The sequence below is a fragment of the Scyliorhinus canicula genome, chromosome 6 (genome assembly GCF_902713615.1).
Source record: "Scyliorhinus canicula chromosome 6, sScyCan1.1, whole genome shotgun sequence".
NCBI classification, from domain to species: Eukaryota; Metazoa; Chordata; class Chondrichthyes; order Carcharhiniformes; family Scyliorhinidae; genus Scyliorhinus; species Scyliorhinus canicula.
Window position 1 is genome coordinate 11,569,025 of NC_052151.1, and position 10,894 is coordinate 11,579,918.

A 10,894-nucleotide genomic window follows, 5' to 3' on the forward strand; every position below is an offset into this window, starting at 1 on the left:
AGTCCATGTTGAACACCACTTGGATGAAACACGGAGGGTGACAGGAGCGTAGAATATGCTCTGGGTGGGGATCTTCAATGTCCATCACCAAGAGTGGCTCAGTAGTACCACCACAGACCGAGCTGGCCGGGTCCTAAAGGACAATAGCTGCTAGACTGGGACTGCAGCAGGTGGTGAGGGAACCAACAAGATTTTTAAAAACTTACTTGGCGTCATCCTCACTAACCTGCCTGCTGCAGATGCGTCTGTCCATGAGTATACCAGTAGGAGTGACCATCACATAGACCCGTACCAGCCTCCCCGAACAGGCGCCGGAATGTGGCGACTAGGGGTTTTTCACAGTAACTTCATTGAAGCCTACTCGTGACAATAAGCAATTTTCATTTCATTTAATTTTTCATCTTATGGAGACAAAGTTACGTCGTCACATTGAGGATACCATTCATTGTATTGTGTGCTCAATGGGATAGATTCAGAAGAGATCAAGCAACTCAAGGTCTTACGAGGAAAGGCTCACGGAATTGAGGTTGTTTTCGTTAGAGAGGAGAAGGCTGAGAGGTGACTTAATAGAGACATATAAGATAGTCAGAGGGTTAGATAGGGTGGACACTGAGAGTCTTTTTCCTTGGATGGTGATGACCAACACGAGGGGACATAGCTTTAAATTGAGGGGTGGTAGATATAGGACAGATGTCAGAGGCAGTTTCTTTACTCAGAGAGTAGTAGGAGTGTGGAACGCCCTGCCTGCAACAGTAGTAGACTCGCCAACTTTAAGGGCATTTAAGTGGTCACTGGATAGACATATGGATGAAAATGGAATAGTGTAGGTCAGATAGGCTTCAGATGGTTTCACAGGTCGGCGCAACATCGAGGGCCGAAGGGCCCGTACTGCGCTGTAGTGTTCTATGTTCTATGTTCTATGTTCTAAAAGGCGCCCGCGCAACTGCTCACTGCGGAGCAAATTAGATAATGGGAGGCCATGCGAAGTGGGGGGTTCTGTTAACGATATGGAGATTGGCCCAAATTGTTGTTAATTGGAACATCGCCATGTCTTGGAACCCGCCAACGGGAGTGGGCCGGTTAGATAAGAAACCGTTCGCTGCCGGTTGCAGACCCCGATTTCAGCCTCTGCCGCAATCTAACCGGCTCGCATCAATCTGAGTCGGGCCTAAGGTGGCTGTTAGATTGCACCCTCAGCTTCCGTTCTGTGATTCACATTTACTCAATTTATTCACAGAAATCCCCGCTTTGTGTTATTTTAATACAAACTGAAAGCATAACAATTTGTTTTTAGTTTTGTTATTTTAAGGAAGAACAATTGATATTCACCTTTTCTGAGTTCTTAAATATTTCCTTAGATCATTCTGAACATCAATCAATTTTCCTCCCCCAGCCATTGCTTAGCATATCAGAGGAGCAAAGGGGAAGAAAAGAACAGAAAGTAAGGCTTGAACACATCTGCACCTTTCATAGCCCCAGGATATTCCAAAACACTTTACAGCCATTCGCTCACTGTTCAAGTCGCAATTTATTAAATGTGGAAAGCAATTTGTGCACAGCAATCTTCTGAAACAGTAATTTGACAATGACCAAATAATCGCTGTTTCAGAGATGTTGGTTGAGGGATGAATATTGGTCAGGACACTAAGGAAAACTAATTTCTCTTCTTCAAATAGTACAATGGAATAATTTACATCATGCTGCAGCTGTACATAACTCTGGTGCGGCCGCTCCTGGAGTACTGCGTGCAGTTCTGGTCACCACATTATAGGAAGGATGTGGAAGCTTTGGAAAGGGTTCAGAGGAGATTTACTAGGATGTTGCCTGGTATAGAGGGACGGTCTTACGAGGAAAGGCTCAGGGACTTGAGATTGTTTTCGTTAGAGAGGAGAAGGCTGAGAGGTGACTTAATAGAGACATATAAGATAGTCAGAGGGTTAGATAGGGTGGACAGTGAGAGTCTTTTTCCTTGGATGGTGATGATCAACATGAGGGGACATAGCTTTAAATTGAGGGGTGGTAGATATAGGACAGATGTCAGAGGCAGTTTCTTCACTCAGAGAGTAGTAGGGGTGTGGAACGCCCTGCCTGCAACAGTAGTAGACTCGCCAACTTTAAGGGCATTTAAGTGGTCACTGGATAGACATATGGATGAAAATGGAATAGTGTAGGTCAGATAGGCTTCAGATTGTTTCACAGGTCGGCGCAACATCGAGGGCCGAAGGGCCCGTACTGCGCTGTAATGTTCTATGTTCTATGTTCTAAGACTGGGCATCCAAAGTGCTGTGGGCCATCAGCAGCAGTAGAATTGTACTCAGCTACAATCTATAACCTCATAACTCAGCATATCCTCCATTCTACCATTACCAAAATGGGGGATCAAACCTGATTCAATGAAGAGTGCAGGAGAGCATGCCAGGAACAACATTAGGCATATTGAAAAATGAGGTTTCAACCTGGTGAAGCTACAACACAGGACTGCTTCTGCCAAACAGCATAAGCAGCAAATAATAGACAGAGCTAAATGATTCCACAACCAACGCATCAGATCTAAGCTCTCCAGTCCTGCCACATCCAGCCGTGAATGGTGGTGGACAATTAAACAACTCACTGGAGGAGGAGGCTCCACAAATATCCCCATCCTCAATGATGGAGGAGCCCAGCACATGCGAGCAAAAGACAAGGCTGAGGCATTCGCTGCAATATTCAGTCAAGTGCCGAGTGGATGATCCATCTCAGCCTCCTCTCGAGGCCCCAGCATCACAGATGTCAGTCTTCAGCCAATTCAATTCATTCCACGTGATATCAAGAAATGGCTGAAGGACCTGGATACTGCAAAAGCTATGACAATATTGTGTCAATAATACTGCTGACCTGTGCTCCAGGACCTTCCACACCCCTAACCAAGCTGTCCGAATACAGCAACGACACTGGCATCTACGTGACAATGTGCAAAATTGCTCAACCATGTCCTGTACATGAGAAACAGGATAAATCCAACTCGACCAATTACCACCTCATCAGTCTACTCTCAATCATCAGTAAGTGATGGAAGGAGTCATCAACAGCACTTCCAAGTGGCACTGACCTGATTCACTGAAGCTCAGTTTGGGTTCCGTCAGGGTCACTTAGCTCCTGACCTCATTACAGCCTTGAGTGAAACATGAACAAACGAGTAGAGGTGAGGTGAGAGTGACTGCCCTGACATCAAGGCAGAATTTGACAGAGTATGGCATCAAGGAGCCCTGGCAAAACTGGAGTGAGAGAGAATTGGGGCAGGAGGAAGGGAACCCTCTGCTGGTTGGAGCCATACCTGGCACAAAGGAAGATGGTGGTTGGAGGTCAATCATCTTAGTCCCAGGACATCACTGCAGGAGTTCCTCTGGGTAGTGTCCCATGCCCAACCACCTTCAGCTGCTTCATTAACATCCTGCTATCAACGCCTGTACCAATGCCACAGGGGCTACAGCAGTTCCAGAGGTCAGCTCACCATCTACCCAAGGGCACTTCAGGTTGGCCAATAAATGCTGGCCCAGCAAGCGACACCCATATTCCATGAATGAATCAAATAGAAATATATATCTCCTCGGAGTTAAGCAGGTCTGGAGGAGTGTGGGGGGGGGGGGATGGTTTGCACAAAGAGAACAGCGATATCATCGCTGAATCCCTGAACTCCCACTATCAATATCTCGGTGTTACCAATGACCAGAAACTGAACTAGCCATATAAATACTGTGGCTACAAGAGCCAGTCAAAAGACAGGAATCGGCGGTCAGTAACTCACCTTCCGACTCCCCAAAGCCTGTGCACCATCTACAGGGCACAAGTCAGGAGTGTATTAGGATAGTCCCCACTTGCCTGGATGAATGCAGCTCAAACAACATTCAAGAAGATCGAAGCCATCCAGGACAAAGGAGCCCATTAGATTGGAATTTCACCGACAAACATTCACTTCCTCCACCACTGACACACAGAAGCAGCCGTGTGTACCATCTACAAGATGCATTGCAAGAACTCACCAAGGCTTCTTAGGCAATTCTTTTCTCACTCATGACCACCACACCATCTGGAAGGTTAAGAGCAGCAAGGAGCTGGTAACACCATCAGTTACTCACTGCCGATTCCTGCCTTTTGACTGGCTCTTGTAGCCACAGTATTTATTGCCCTCCAGGTCACTCACCATCCTGACTTGGAAATATATCGCCATTCTTTCACTGTCGCTGGGGCAACATCCTCGAATTTCCCCCAACAGGGCTGTGGATGTACCTGCGTGTCAGCAGTTCAAGAAGGCAGCTCACCAACAGATTCTCAAGGGTTGGGCAATAAACCCTGGCCTAGCCAGCAACGCACACATCCCATAAATTATTATTTTTAAAAATTGCTCTCTCGGAGAAATGAGACGAAAACAGCGATACCAGACAATATATATCTGTGTCCCTGAGAGACAGGGAGACCGTACAATATATATCTGTGTCCCTGAGAGACGGGGAGACCGTACAATATATATCTGTAACCCTGAGAGACAGGGAGACCGTACAATATATATCTGTGTCCCTGAGAGACAGGGAGATTGTACAATATATATCTGTGACCCTGAGAGACAGGGAGACCGTACAATATATATCTGTGTCCCTGAGAGACAGGGAGACCAGACAATATATATCTGTGTCCCTGAGAGACAGGGAGACCGTACAATATATATCTGTGACCCTGAGAGACAGGGAGACCGTACAATATATATCTGTGTCCCTGAGAGACAGGGAGACCGTACAATATATATCTGTAACCCTGAGAGACAGGGAGACCAGACAATATATATCTGTGACCCTGAGAGACAGGGAGACCGTACAATATATATCTGTGTCCCTGAGAGACAAGGAGACCAGACAATATATATCTGTAACCCTGAGAGACAGGGAGACCGTACAATATATATCTGTGTCCCTGAGAGACAGGGAGACCGTACAATATATATCTGTGACCCTGAGAGACAGGGAGACCGTACAATATATATCTGTGTCCCTGAGAGACAGGGAGACCGTACAATATATATCTGTGTCTCTGAGAGACGGGGAGACCAGACAATATATATCTGTGACCCTGAGAGACAGGGAGACCGTACAATATATATCTGTGTCCCTGAGAGACAGGGATACCGTACAATATATATCTGTGACCCTGAGAGACAGGGAGACCGTACAATATATAAGAACATAAGAACATAAGAACTAGGAGCAGGAGTAGGCCATCTGGCCCCTCGAGCCTGCTCCGCCATTCAATTAGATCATGGCTGATCTTTTGTGGACTCAGCTCCACTTTCCGGCCCGAACACCATAACCCTTAATCCCTTTATTCTTCAAAAAAGTATCTATCTTTACCTTAAAAACATGTAATGAAGGAGCCTCAACTGCTTCACTGGGCAAGGAATTCCATAGATTCACAACCCTTTGGGTGAAGAAGTTCCTCCTAAACTCAGTTCTAAATCTACTTCCCCTTATTTTGAGGCTATGCCCCCTAGTTCTGCTTTCACCCGCCAGTGGAAACAACCTGCCCGCATCTATCCTATCTATTCCCTTCATAATTTTAAATGTTTCTATAAGATCCCCCCTCATCCTTCTAAATTCCAACGAGTACAGTCCCAGTCTACTCAACCTCTCCTCATAATCCAACCCCTTCAGCTCTGGGATTAACCTAGTGAATCTCCTCTGCACACCCTCCAGTGCCAGTACGTCCTTTCTCAAGTAAGGAGACCAAAACTGAACACAATACTCCAGGTGTGGCCGCACTAACACCTTATACAATTGCAACATAACCTCCCTAGTCTTAAACTCCATCCCTCTAGTAATGAAGGACAAAATTCCATTTGCCTTCTTAATCACCTGTTGCACTTGTAAACCAACCTTCTGTGACTCATGCACTAGCACACCCAAGTCTCTCTGAACAGCGGCATGCTTTAATATTTTATCGTTTAAATAATAATCCCGTTTGCTGTTATTCCTACCAAAATGGATAACCTCACATTTGTCAACATTGTATTCCATCTGCCAGACCCGAGCCCATTCACTTAACCTATCCAAATCCCTCTGCAGACTTCCAGTATCCTCTGCACTTTTCGCTTTACCACTCATCTTAGTGTCATCTGCAAACTTGGACACATTGCCCTTGGTCCCCAACTCCAAATCATCAATGTAAATTGTGAACAATTGTGGGCCCAACACGGATCCCTGAGGGACACCACTAGCTACTGATTGCCAACCAGAGAAACACCCATTTATCCCAACTCTTTGCTTTCTATTAATTAACCAATCCTCTATCCATGCTACTACTTTACCCTTAATGCCATGCATCTTTATCTTATGCAGCAACCTTTTGTGTGGCACCTTGTCAAAGGCTTTCTGGAAATCCAGATATACCACATCCATCGGCTCCCCGTTATCTACTGCACTGGTAATGTCCTCAAAAAATTCCACTAAATTAGTTAGGCATGACCTGCCTTTAACGAACCCATGCTGCGTCTGCCCAATGGGACAATTTCTATCCAGATGCCTCGCAATTTCTTCCTTGATGATAGATTCCAGCATCTTCCCTATTACCGAAGTTAAACTCACTGGCCTATAATTTCCTGCTTTCTGCCTACCTCCTTTTTTAAACAGTGGCGTCACGTTTGCTAATTTCCAATCCACCGGGACCACCCCAGAGTCTAGTGAATTTCGGTAAATTATCACTAGTGCATCTGCAATTTCCCTAGCCATCTCTTTTAGCACTCTGGGATGCATTCCATCAGGGCCAGGAGACTTGTCTACCTTTAGCCCCATTAGCTTGCCCATCACTACCTCCTTAGTGATAACAATCCTCTCAAGGTCCTCACCTGTCATAGCCTCATTTCTATCAGTCGCTGGCATGTTATTTGTGTCTCCCACTGTGAAGACCGACCCAAAAAACCTGTTCAGTTCCTCAGCCATTTCCTCATTTCCCATTATTAAAACTCCCTTCTCATCCTCTAAAGGACCAATATTTACCTTAGCCACTCTTTTTTGTCTTATATATTTGTAAAAACTTTTACTGTCTGTTTTTATATTCTGAGCAAGTTTACTCTCATACTCTATCTTACTCTTCTTATAGCTTTTTTAGTAGCTTTCTGTTGCCCCCTAAAGATTTCCCAGTCCTCTAGTCTCCCACTAATCTTTGCCACTTTATATGCTTTTTCCTTCAATTTGATACTCTCCCTTTTTTCCTTAGATATCCACGGTCGATTTTCCCTCTTTCTTCCGTCCTTCCTTTTTGTTGGTATAAACCTTTGCTGAGCACTGTGAAAAATCGCTTGGAAGGTTCTCCACTGTTCCTCAACTGTTCCACCATAAAGTCTTAGCTCCCAGTCTACCTTAGCTAGTTCTTCTCTCATCCCCTTGTAATCTCCTTTGTTTAAACACAAACACTAGTATTTGATTTTACTTTCTCACCCTCCATCTGTATTTTAAATTCCACCATATTGTGATCACTCCTTCCGAGAGGATCCCTAACTATGAGATCATGAATCAATCCTGTCTCATTACACAGGACAAGATCTAGGACCGCTTGTTCCCTCGTAGGTTCCATTACATACTGTTCTAGGAAACTATCGCGGATACATTCTATAAACTCCTCCTCACGGTTGCCTTGACCGACCTGGTTAAACCAATCGACATGTAGATTAAAATCCCCCATGATAACTGCTGTACCATTTCTACATGCATCAGTTATTTCTTTGTTTATTGCCTGCCCCACCATCTCGTTACTATTTGGTGGCCGATAGACTACTCCTATCAGTGACTTTTTCGCCTTACTATTCCTGATTTCCACCCAAATGGATTCAACCTTATCCTCCATAGCACCGATGTCATCCCTTACTATTGCCCGGATGTCATCCTTAAATAACAGAGCAACACCACCTCCCTTACCATCCACTCTGTCCTTCCGAATAGTTTGATACCCTCGGATATTTAACTCCCAGTCGTGACCATCCTTTAACCATGTTTCAGTAATGGCCACTAAATCATAGTCATTTACGATGATTTGTGCCACCAACTCATTTACTTTATTCCGAATACTACGAGCATTCAGGTAAAGTACACTTATGTTGGTTTTTTTACCTCTGTTTTGAATCTTAACATCTCCAGTTTTATTCCTTTTGTTATTACTGGGCCTATTCACTGTGCTCCCCTCAGTCACTGTACCTTGTACTGTCGCCCTTATGGATTTCTGACTATGTCTTCTCTGCCTTGCACTTTTCCCCTTACTTCCTTTTGTTTCTGTCCCTGTTTTACTACCTTCCAACTTCCAGCATTGGTTCCCATCCCCCTGCCACATTAGTTTAAACCCTCCCCAACAGCTCTAGAAAACACCCCCCCAGGACATCGGTTCCAGTCCTGCCCAAGTGCAGACCGTCGGGTTTGTACTGGTCCCACCTCCCCCAGAACCGGTCCCTGTGTCCCTGAGAGACAGGGAGACCGTACAATATATATCTGTGTCCCTGAGAGACAGGGAGACCAGACAATATATATCTGTGTCCCTGAGAGACAGGGAGACCGTACAATATATATCTGTGTCCCTGAGAGACAGGGAGACCGTACAATATATATCTGTGTCCCTGAGAGACAGGGAGACCGTACAATATATATCTGTGTCCCTGAGAGACAGGGAGACCGTACAATATATATCTGTGTCCCTGAGAGACAGGGAGACCGTACAATATATATCTGTGTCCCTGAGAGACAGGGAGACCGTACAATATATATCTGTGTCCCTGAGAGACAGGGAGACCAGACAATATATATCTGTGTCCCTGAGAGACAGGGAGACCGTACAATATATATCTGTGACCCTGAGAGACAGGGAGACCGTACAATATAGATCTGTAACCCTGAGAGACAGGGAGACCGTACAATATATATCTGTGACCCTGAGAGACAGGGAGACTGTACAATATATATCTGTGTCCCTGAGAGACAGGGAGACCGTACAATATAGATCTGTAACCCTGAGAGACAGGGAGACCGTACAATATATATCTGTGACCCTGAGAGACAGGGAGACTGTACAATATATATCTGTGTCCCTGAGAGACAGGGATACCGTACAATATATATCTGTGTCCCTGAGAGACAGGGAGACCGTACAATATATATCTGTGTCCCTGAGAGACAGGGAAACTGTACAATATATATCTGTGACCCCGAGAGACAGGGAGACCGTACAATATATATCTGTGACCCTGAGAGACAGGGAGACCGTACAATATATATATATATATATATGTGTCAGGATTCCATTCTGGGATGTTCTCGTCAAGTTATAACATCAACTGGGATCGTAACAAAAGACAAGCCAAAGATGTACCTTTTAATTAATGCCTCTTGTTTCTCCTGCCAAGTATGAAGGGAAAAGAAGACGACAGAGAGAGAGGCAGAGAGAAGACATATCATAAATAACAATCCCCTGACCATCCTCCATGTAATAAAAATGGGAAGCCCATTGACCTTTCCTGTAGGACATCAGACATTTTCAGATATTGTCTCTTTACACCATACCTGGTGTAGCTGGACAGCTGACAGTGGGATTTGGACTGTTCCAGTGGGAGCAGTAAGCACAACCTGAGGTACTCCACCTGCAACAGAGAACAGCAACTCAACATCAATACCAATCGCAGGCTCAATTCTTCAAACACAAATATTCATCATCACATTCACTTCCAAGTATCTAATTTAGTGATTGTCCATCTACATCCCACAGACCGCTCTAGGCCTCGCTATCTCTTATTTCAATTTCTCCAATTATGGCTGTATCTTCTCCCTCAACAATTATGAATTTTTTGAAAGTCTGAAAGACGTGCTGTTGGGTAATTTGGACATTCTGAATTCTCCCTCTGTGACCCGAACAGGCTCTAGGAATGTGGTGATTAGGGGATTTTCACAGTAACTTCATTGCAGTGTTAATGTAAGCCCACTTGTGAAAATAATAAAGGTTATTATTATAAAGCCTGATTCTGGCCAAAGCTTCTCAATTGACAGGAAATCTTCTTGTCACCCGTAGTTTCCAGTCCCTCCCTCTCCTGTTTGCCTCTAGTTCCTCAGAATTTTCCCCTTTTTTTCCACTGAGCTGTAAACATTCCGACCCATTTGCCTTCCTCCCTTCATCTCTCCCATTACCACGATGATTAAAGATGAAAACGAGTTAATAAGCTGCAAAATTCTTCGAGGCATCCTCAACCTGTGCTAGCTGCACATAAATAAAACTCCTTGATTCCATACCATATTTAAATCGGCTTTATTTTACATCTTATACCTGGACCTCAAATATGCGAATAAAGTTATTTATCTTTTGGCAATCAATTGGTTAAAAGCCCAAATTCATCATAATTATTTGGTGAATTATCTAGTCTTTCACCTTGATGTTGTTAACTTTGCTGCTCCCCCGGAAGCCCTGATCTTTCACCTAGATGGACATAAACCACTAAACATCACATCCTAGCCAGAACCTGTGCCTGCCTGACATCTACCCGTGCACACAATCCAGCAAATGGCACTGCCGCAAGATTCTTCCCATCTTCCAATTCAGCCATACAAGTCCATCTGTAACACAAGTCGTACTGAGGTCAGCTGTCCCAGTGCACACTGGCTCGGAGCTGGTTTCCAGTGCTATTGGGTTCAGTTCCCCAGTGCATTTCACTGGGTCAGCTGTCCCAGTGCACACTGGCTCGGAGCTGGTTTCCAGTGCTGTTGGGTTCAGTTCCCCAGTGCATTTCACTTGGTCAGCTGTCCCAGTGCACACTGGTTTGGAGCTGGTTTCCAGTGCTATTGGGTTCAGTTCCCCAGTGCATTTCACTTGGTCAGCTGTCCCAGTGCACACTGGCTCGGAG

General features: G+C 44.9%; 1 long non-coding RNA gene across 1 annotated transcript in view; it reads right to left on the minus strand.

The window, feature by feature from the left end:
- Positions 1-9,641, minus strand: part of LOC119966980 — a 29,259-nt gene extending 19,618 nt beyond the window's left edge. Inside the window, exon 1 of the long non-coding RNA XR_005460889.1 lies at positions 9,567-9,641. This is a non-coding gene — a long non-coding RNA (uncharacterized LOC119966980). The remainder of the gene's footprint in view (positions 1-9,566) is intronic.
- Between the last annotated feature and the right edge of the window lie 1,253 nt (positions 9,642-10,894).